At 39.0% G+C, this 10,420-nt stretch overlaps 1 protein-coding gene across 8 annotated transcripts in view; it reads right to left on the reverse strand.

Annotated features, from left to right (window-relative positions):
- MAPK10 (mitogen-activated protein kinase 10) overlaps positions 1-8,782 on the reverse strand; it is a 168,845-nt gene extending 160,063 nt beyond the window's left edge. For 7 of the 8 annotated variants that reach the window (XM_005230096.3, XM_027795191.2, XM_005230097.3 and 4 more), the window contains exons 1-2: positions 8,449-8,782; positions 3,697-3,814 (exon numbers count right to left, since the gene is read on the reverse strand). The gene's annotated coding sequence lies outside the window, so the exon portion shown is untranslated. Of the gene's footprint in view, positions 1-3,696; positions 3,815-8,262; positions 8,414-8,448 lie in introns of those variants that run through there. The other variant, XM_027795171.2, reaches the window with a different exon arrangement.
- Between the last annotated feature and the right edge of the window lie 1,638 nt (positions 8,783-10,420).

Genomic DNA, 10,420 nt, shown 5'->3' on the forward strand with positions numbered 1-10,420 from the left:
AAGGGAGTGAAAAAAATCCTACAAAACAATATCCTGAGGAGACAAAAAAACCCCAAATCAACAAACCCAACCACAAACCAAAACCAAATAAAGGAAAAAGAATCAACAAGAAGAGTCAGGAAAATTCCCTTATATGGGTATTTCCAGTAAAGTTTATTAAAATAAAAGGTGATGAAGTGGTTCCACTGAAAAGTTGGTAATTCAAAGTGAATATCTCAGCACTTTCTGGAAAACAAAACATCCATCCTCCTTGAAGAGCAGGGAAGGTGAAGAGTAGGGAAGGTGAACAGTTAAAGCATTGACAATTACAGGTCACTTCTGGAAAACCTTTGTATGAAGTTGATCACATGACAAATAGCTTTTGAAAATATGCTAAGGCAACAATTCTCAAATGGGAAAAATGTTGCTCATTACATCACCACCATCAATAACAGATAACAAATTTTTACGTTTATCATATGCAGAAAATTTAATATAAATAGGCTTTTTCTATCAGAGAAGCAGAACACAGGTTTCTCAGAGAAAATGTGCTCTGAGCTCCTCTGATACAAGTCTGGTGTAACCATATTAAACTCACTAGAGCTATTTTTACATTTACTTGGCTAGATGGAGTTTAGAATTTCTCTGTGCACTTAGCACTTACACAGGGAAGAACATAAGAGAAGCCAACACAATGTTTCATAAAAACATGCAACTTTGGTTGCAAAATACCAAGCTAAGACTTTGTGAAAAAGAAACATTTGAGGAGCTTTCTATAAAAGCTTTTTTTTAAAAAAAATTACTTTATCCCCCACTTGTTCATCTGCATAGATATATTAAAGCCTCTCACATGATTTCTACCAAAGTTATAACTCAGCTTTACAAAACTCCCATCACCCATAGCACTAACCTTATTTTCATGTTAAACAAAAGAGCCTAAGTTTTTTCATTACCTGCTCTTTTTTGTGACGAATACTGCTAAGTATTTTTGTTCTCCAAATGATACTTTTCCTGACCATTTTTAAAAGCTGCTTGACAGTTAATTTAACTGTGATGGTTAGATGCTAGTGCTAGATGCTTTTAGACCTGGTTTCTGATTTCACATACAAGTTCCACAGTTATAAAGCTTGCATTTTCGTAGAAGGAATGGTTGGATGCAAAATACAGTTATGCATTCAAAGTGATTTGTATGCCTTAATGATCAATATTAACTGAAGAGAACCTCCACAGAAAGCATAAGCATTTGCACATCAAGGCCGCAGATTTCCAATTGTATTTGCTTCATGCATGTGTACAGGATTGTATCCCTAATTCATACACATAAAATACTTAAAATACATGCTAAAGGATTGTATTATATGCTGAAGACACCTACAGACATATTCTGTGGAGCTTTAGCTTCAGAACAAGACCTTGAACTCTTTAGTTTCTGTTTAAAACGTTTAACTATTTTTGTCTATTAAAATTATGTCAGCTGGGAGGAAAACTTCTCAAGCAGCTCCCTACCAATGACATCTGTGAGTTCTTCTGATTCGTATCGTATACCATTTCTGAAAACCTGCAGTTTATTTGTACTGATTACCTATCACAGAATCTAAATTGTGAAGAACAAAGCTGGACAACATAGCTTAGATGTGCACTGAACTCAGAGAGAAAGTACACTGAACAGAGCCATTGGTAAATGCTTCAAATACCACACAGCAATATCAATAGTTACAACATTAAGACAAAGACTTCCTGGTGACCTGAAGGAGAAATTATCAAGTCACACTGCTTGTAGACAGCATTGCATATACTACTAAATGTAAAATTGCTGAGAGTGGGAATTATCATCACCCAGCTTCTTCAAAAAGATGTTTCTACATATGCAGCAATTTATAAAATGTTAATGGAGAGAGGAACTGAACTGCCATGAGTATGGGCTAATTGTATTAACATGTGCACAACACCACTGTAGCTACTGTTCATTATGGACATGTTAACAAAATCCCTTATTTGCACAACCCTACCAATGACTATAAATCATATATACTTTGCTGTGGCCAGTTTATTTAAAACACTCATTATCTGCAAACAGCAGGTTATCTATATGGTCCTAAACACAGAAATTTAAAAATAAATAAATAAATGGTTGTATGGTTTTGGGCTTCATCATGGATTCAAAACTCACCCAAACTGATTCATATAAGAAAGGTTAAGTGTCACAGTTTTTATAGCCCACATATTAAACCAAGAAGAAGGCTAGCCTGCTAAGAAGAATTGCCTTAGGACAAATGCAATAGGCCTTAAAAACCATAAGTTAAAAATAGTAGTAATATAGGGTGGTCGTAAGTTCTACATAAATGTTTTGCTTCCATTGGATGTCTACAAGTCAAGGACATGAGCACCCAGACTGGGACTCCTCATGGCACAAATCACTATACAAGTCCAATGTATGGTTTCTCCCACAGGGAAACCCCTTCGGCTTCAACAGAACAGATTCTTTCAATAGACTAGTAGGCTCTGCTACTTTCTCTCTTACTTCACTCCAGAGCAGAGTCAATTTGATTTAACTGACACCTGTTACATTTTTTTTTCAGCAGCTCTATCAAGGATGAAAATGACATGCCATCAGAGCACTCATTTCATTACCGTTGTATTAGCCACGTACCACTACTACCCACCAGTCAGTACGTACTATGTGTTTCCACCTCTGACTGAACTGCAGTTTACAACAAGTTCTATCCCCTAACAAGACAGCAGAATTTTTTTAGTGACTTGGACCTACGCTTTATTTGTGTAATAACACCAGGAATAACATTTGATGCTGGCTATAGTTAAAGGCCAAATCACACAAGATCTGCTTGAAGTCTACAGATCAGTTTGGAACTGTGGCTTCCTTTTAAAGCTGCTGGCTTTCAGTTTATGCTGGTTATGGTGAGTGCAGCTGACAAACACCTAGCTAGCAATGGGGGCGGGGGGAAATGAAGATAAGCTTGTTTTGAACAGAAAATTGGTTACCTTCAAGTGTTACAAGGTTGCACAATAATCCCTTTGTGATTACATGAGACACCTAAGAACAACTCCTCATCTCCCAAAGGTATACCAAAGCCATCTTACAGGAATTATCAGGATCAAAATTACTTATTATGCATGAAATATGCATTGAAATTAAGGGCAGACTCCCAGATATTTAAAGCCACAGAGTACTTTTAAAAAGGCTATTTGCTTTCCATCACTACTCTCACAATTTATTTTCCTGTCCAAGGATAAAGAATACATGCAAAAAAATTCTGTCAGTATTCCTTAGTCTTCAGTCATCTCAAAGAGAAATTAGAAAACCCTTCCTCTCACCCACCCCAAATCAAAGTGATGCAAAACCTTAATTACAAAAATTGGTGTAAAATAGTGGCTATATCAAACCCGGAACACTGCAGATACAGGATTTTTTTTTTTTTTTAATTACTTTGCTGTCTTCACACTTACAGCAAAACCATACTCCTAATGCACTCTATGCGATAACTGCATGTTCAATGAAGAAATGATACACTTGAAAAAGGTTTTTGAAAGAAGACAGCATTATGCTCATGTGTATTAAAAATTACTGGAAGTTTTAATGTTGGTTGTCTGTCCCCGTCCCCCTGTCCCCCCAAATAAAAATCAGCATGCACTTTGGCATTAAGCACTACTTTGTTTGCTAAGGAGTAAGATTTAATAAATAATGCATTGTTGACTCACCACAGCATGTGCTATGTCTCATCTATAGGGAATGGTTCAAAGGCATCAACTTCATGCATGGGTTGCCATAGCTGATATTTGGCTGGCCTGCTGCTGGTACAAGTTTCTAACACTAGCCCTAAGCACACACAAAAAAGAGAAAGAAATATTTAGGGTTTATTTTTCAAGTCTGATAGACACAGAAAAAGCTCAGAAAACTAAGCTAATCTGGAATGTCAATATTTGCACATCATGTAACAAAGACTTAAGATTTTCCTCTGATAATACCGTAAAGCATCCAGTTACAGACAGAATGCATACCATAAATTTCCCCTTCTTCCATGCAAAGAAAAAAGGCTGGAGATAGGTAATAATGCATAATGAAGAGTTGTTTAAATGGGAGAGAGGTGTCATGGTTATTTTCCCAAAGAAATAAAGAAGGAAAAAAAAAAAGAAAAAAAGATAAAAATTAAGGTAGGCAAACACTAGTACTCAAGAGCTCATATTCAAGACTGTTCAAATTTCAACTGATGGCACTAAAAATCGTAAACTGTTCTTAAATAATTATTTTTGTTTCTATCCTATCTTTCTCAGGTTGGATCTTCAAATTTCTCTTTAGAATAAGGAAAAGCAGAAACTTTCACTATAACAAGTTATGATTTGTACAGTTATCTGTTACCAATGCTTGGGGATTAAAATTAAATTTGACTGGTGACATTATGAACAGCTTTAAAAACTGTGCAATATGGATACATACAGGCATAAGAAAAGGCCTGTGAATTACTACTACTGTTTATCAAATTAGCATCCTCTTAAAATCAAACAATAAAACACATAACAAAATATGGTCAACAGGGAAAGTGCTTGCAGGTGAGAAACTTACAGACAACCTCCAGAAATGTGGCAAAAAGCAAATGCTGCGGCATTAAGACAGTGAATGACAGGAGGAACAATCAAGCATGCACCGCTCTGGTCTAATCACTGAACAAAATCAGGTGACCAACAGGAAGGTTTGGGCAACATTTTCTTACCACTGTTTAACAACATGTTCACAAATACCTCAGAAGAACTAAAGCTTTCTACTAAGAATAGAAGATTAAAAATCCTTATGAGAAAACAACGGCTTAATCAGAGAGGGCCCACTACACTTCACTGAACTGGTACAAGAGTTGCACATACTCAGGCTCCCTGAAATTCCACTTGAAACTGTAGTTCCTAATTTCCTGACCTCTTAGTGCAGAATCCTGGTGAAGCAGCTATTGACTTGGCTGGAAGGCTCTTCTGGTCCTCCAACTTTTACTGCTTATTGCAACGTAAAAAGCTGACAGCAGTCCTGGGAGACTAAAACATCCAAAATTTCTCACGTCACTACTGTGATGAGAGCAAGGGTCTGCACTCATCATCATCCTCCTCTGCGCCTTGGATAGGAGAAAAACATGGAAGCCTAAAAATACAACATCTGCTTTTTCTTTTTCTTGCTGTAACAAGGGCTCTGACTCTGTCCTATGCTCCAGGCATGGCCAGGGATATCTGAAGATACACAGAAGCTAATGACTCCACACCCCTTCTGTAGAGATGAAGCTGAGAACATTCCGCTGCCACTAGTGAGTTCATATGCCAAATCTCTTACTAAAAATCTCACTATATAACAAACAAGACTGTAAAGTATCAGGATTTTAATTTCTTATCCTTTGCTTCTAACAACTAGGCAAGACTGATTCTAAAGCTTGCTAACAAGTCTACAGCTATCAGGCTAAAACACAGTACAGCAACTCAAGTAAAGTTGTGTACCTTTTGCAAATGGTGGACAGGGGACCACTAAATTCCATCCCATCCCCTGTAATGCTTTTGATTTATAATTTAATCTCACTATCACAGCCCAGGAGAAAGGAAACAGCCCAAACACCTAATATTTCACACTTCCAGTTTCAGACCCATCCGTTTTAGATAGTTACTTAAGTACAAGAGATTTTTTCTGTGAAAGACTGGTTTTCGTATGTTTGTCTCCACAGACGGTGCTGCAAGAAAGAAAGAACTCACAGCAAATGCAGCATTCTCTCCTTTAACTAGTGCCCTTTTATGAGGGTTAATTTTTCTTGCACGTGGCCTTCAAAATCATAAGCATGCAAGAATCATAGAAAAGGGTAGCAGAATACAAGCATTGGAAACGTTGGAATTGGAAAGGTTATATGTTTATTCAGTACTATGGATCAGTGAAGTCTCTCTCCTTTTCGCCTGATGACATAACAGCACAGCAGCTGTGGTAATACAGCAATCACTAGGCTTTTAGGTCATCAACTCTAGTACTGCTAGAAGCTCTAAATGTAACCAGTGGAATGTGAGGTATGGAATGCCTGCCATTCAAAAAAATAAATAAATGACTTTGTTTTGAAAATTTATCAACAAGCTGGCAATACTTTCTGTTATTCAAGAATCGTCCAAAGAACTGGGTAGCTTCTACTGAACAACACTTTAAGAGGTAATCAATTTTAAAGCTAGGGACGTTCCTCTAAAGACAGCTTTTCTGCCTTCCAAAATTTAATAAAACTATGGTGTCGTCTGCAAAAGCAATACTAAAACCCCTCCTTCTTTGGGCCTGCTCTAGCTCTCCCTTAAATTGCATGAGTTTTGCAACAGACTGCAAACTACAAGTGAGCTTCTGACATTCTCCAATACCACAGCAGGGAAATTTCATAGCTCTCCCTTTGCTTTCACAAGCAAAGTACTGTAACACCACTGGAAGGTATTTTTATATATATGAAAATATATCAATATAATTATTGATCCAGTACTATTAAATCTCTAAATAATGGCTGCAAACCTGCCAACCACCGACAGCGGGGCAGGGGGGAACCTACAAAAAACCCACTCACCCCTAAGGCCTGCTCATAAAAAGCCCTTTCAGTGTGCACACATATTTCTAATGATGCGAGGGACATTTTCTAATACCGAGCAGGCAGCTGAAGGCAACTTATTTTTCATGTTAAGTGATTTTTGCCCTTATCCTATTTAGGGACATCCCTATAATCCCAAGACACCTCAACAAAATCGTAATTACAGCAGGACCCCAACAAATTATGTGTACTCTGAAACAGCAGGAGAGAGCAATGCACAAGAGTGCAGTTTACTGAGAGCCACGAAGAAAGAATATTGTTTAATGGCTAAGGTCAAATCACCCTTGTCATCCACATCTGTGTCCAGTAAGAGAAAGTCAGTAAGTTGCGCCAATTGAAAAGTTACTTCTACGCCACCTTTCCTAGCAGGAAGAGTAAGCACACAGCAGAAGCACCATGGAAGAAAATCCTACTGTAGAGTGTTCCTGGCTAGTGACTACAGAGCAATGTTCTGAAAGAGGGTTAAAATACCAGAGGTTTTGTGCACTCCACTTTCCTCAAAGCACAGGAACAAAAGATAGTTTACATGTGGGCAAAGACAAACAGCCCTGTACAGTACCAACACCATCCTGTTCTATCCTAACCTTTCTCTTTTTCTGAAGCTGGCCTTGCATGACAAGCTCTGTGTCCTCCAGCAAGCTGATTTCAGACTTCTGATCATTTACAGTACGCTTATTTGCATTTTCCTCCTAAAAAAAAAAAATAATTCTACTCTATGCCATCATTTTTTTCAAAATCTGTATTTTCATATAGTGTTGGTTTGTCTTCAAACAAATCTCTAGCAAAACTCACAGTGAACATATGAGAGAAGGGGAAGGCTGCATTGAGGGTATCATGAAGCTATGCAGCAAAAAGAGCCCACGTAAACAAGCTTACAATCACTCAGTACACAAATGGTGTGAAACATGCCCATCGTGGCTCACCGGAAGCACCGCCTGCTTATTAAACAATGCTGTAACACTTAATTATCCAAGTCAAATTTGTGTGATTTCTAATAAGGCCTCTCTGCAGTAAAAAACAAAAACAACATCTCTTCCTGTAGCAATAGCTTTTCTGTCAGAGGATTTCCCTGCAAAGCAACATTCATTTCACTGCAGTATCTACAGATTGTTAATTCTCTTTGCAAAATAACTGGCCTGTAGCACACTGTAAACACTTCCAAAAGCTCTCAGTGGTTCTGTAAGACTCAATGGGCTGCACTGTTCACTTGCATCTGAGAGTAATGAAGAAGAGTGATGATTACCTTAAAAGACCACTTTCATAAAACCAACCCCCATATCCAACAAGGTTTGTCAAACACTCACTTCTCCACACACACACACTTTTTCTTTTTTTTTTTCTTGCATTCAACCACTTTGCAAAAGGCTAAGACTTCTGTTCTCTAGATCTTCTAATTGCTTATCATTATCCTGTTTTTAAAAAAAAATATGTTTATGAATTCAAATTTTATATGGCTCTTTATGGACTATATAACTCACACAATGCACTCATTCCTACTGAATTGCAAGGCAAGACACCTCCTTCCCCCATAAGCCCCCAAGCAGCGTTAGAGGTGATGAGGCTGAGTAAAACACTACTGTTTACATGAGCCAGCTGGTAAAGCACTATCACACTCCTGTCCATGATGTGCCTCTGCACTGCTCTCACAACCACCAGTCACCTAAATCATCCAAAGAGAAAAGCTCATACGCACCTGAACACAGGAAAATGATGGTTCTCTGGCCACAAAAAATACAGCTGCAGCCTTCTTGCTTCGGTTAGCAGTTTACTTCATTAGCCTCTCTCTCCCTCTCCCCCATTTTTTTTAAACAGCAATCAATATTCATCACCCCACCCTGCAAAAGCAGTTAGTCATAGAATATTAGCAGCAACCACCTACCATTCCGTGCTTGCGAGCTATTCTCCTTGTCCAGAAACCTTTCCCCCAAACTGCGACTTTAGGTGGTATTTTTAAATCACATTCCAAACAGTGCCGAGGAAAAGATGGGCTATTTATAATAATAATAAAAAAAAAAAAAGATGGGTAGTTGGATTAAAGGTAAATCACTGTTTTCCTTAACTAAATAAAAGCCTGGGGGACAGGGTAGAGCAGAACAGAAAAGGGGAGGCAAAATGTCTGATAATAATGAAATAAAAAGGGGGGGGAAAGAGTGGCTTGCTGAATCACGCTCTTTCACTGCCTGGAAACCATTGTGCAGCGTGATGCTGGCTGTACCATTGTGGAACCTACCAGAGGAGACAGGCAGAGAGCTTGGGGAATGGGGCTGCTATGGCAACTGAAAGGAGCACACATGACGTCAAAGCACACAGAGGTCTCGCAGGGGGAGGGAGAGAAAAGTCTAATCTGCAGCCACAGCTACGGTACGCCCTGGTGAATCAGGGGACAGAGCAGACTGCAAAGGGAAGCTGAATAGTCTTCTGTAGCACTTACCAGCAGCGGCAGCTCGGGCATCTGCAGCATCGGGGAGCTAGTCAGCAGAGAGAGGCGATAGTAACAGCAGTGTAGATCTGCTCTTTTGTTTGCAGTAGCTGATATACAAAGGCATAAAATGCCCATCGCCCTAGAAATCATGCAAATATTTGAAATTCATTTAAGTTTCCTGCTTGGGCGGGAGGGTGTGTTAAAAAAAATAATAAATCACAACACATCTCCTCACAGTTATTGAGCACAACTACTCATGCAGCTATTGCTCACATGAAAAAGCAATGCAACTCTGAGAATAGAGTCCCTTAGAAACCCAAGGAACTGCTAAAGATCTCCCCATTATCGGTATGTTGTGCCCACTACTAGAGTGCCTCAAATCCTCAAACTAAAACCTTGCCACTTCTAAAAGGTCCCATTGCACAGAGGAGCTATTGCATTTCGAGCTCACAAAACTAGCAGAGGTGGCAGTGATTTCTGATGTTCTCAAGTTGAAAATTTACGCAAATGACATTTCTTGTGCATACACCAAGCTGTAGGATGTCTCCTGTTTTCTGACATTAAAGAGCAAAGAAAGTACGCTGGTAAAACTACTACACTGAACTAGACTTCCATGAGATTTAGGCTGGGATAAGAGCTAGCCAGGAATACAGTAAAATTCTATCTTGCTGGAATACCTGTGTTCTTTGGAAAACAAACCAATTTTGTTCAGTGTATCAATTACATTGATAGATAGCTCCAAGGAGCTCACTACAGCTTTCCTGCCAGTGGTCCGAATATTCCACGGACTTTACCACTGCTAAAGCTACACAGTCCCCCCGTGACCTGGAACTCCTAACACAGACACTCTCGAACTCAGGTTGGATAACTGTTTCCTTTCTGAGGGCCGTCCAAGTTGCTTTAGCAAGTCATACACTGACAGACAGCATGATCCATAAACAAAGTATGTAACAGAACTACAGATGAAGTCATTGGCTGTGTCATAGGTTACCCATTCTTGTCTTAACTATACCACATTCTTCCACTTTCCTTTCTTCATTAGCCTGTTTCTCCTGCATATTGGAATCGAAGGTTTTCATCTTGATCTGTGTACCTTGTGTGCATATATACATGCATGAAGGCCTGAATACATTTATTTCTAGTGAGAAAAAAAAATCTATGGTTCCAACTTGCCCACACTGTGTCTTTTTTTAATTATTTTTCATTTATTTAACAACTCTATCACAAGCTAGCAATCACCACAGAAAGTTCTCCCTGTGCTTTACCTTATACTAAGAGAAGACTGGATGGGACAGACTGAAGCAGCATGCATAGGTACATTATGTGCCCAGAGAATGTCCTGCCATTGTCACCAGCATCCTGCCAGTGTCACCAATGTCCTGAGGAGGCATGAGGGGCAGCAAGGTACAACCTCCACCATAGTTTGCAA

The sequence above is a fragment of the Falco peregrinus genome, chromosome 2 (assembly GCF_023634155.1).
Source record: "Falco peregrinus isolate bFalPer1 chromosome 2, bFalPer1.pri, whole genome shotgun sequence".
Taxonomy (NCBI): domain Eukaryota; kingdom Metazoa; phylum Chordata; class Aves; order Falconiformes; family Falconidae; genus Falco; species Falco peregrinus.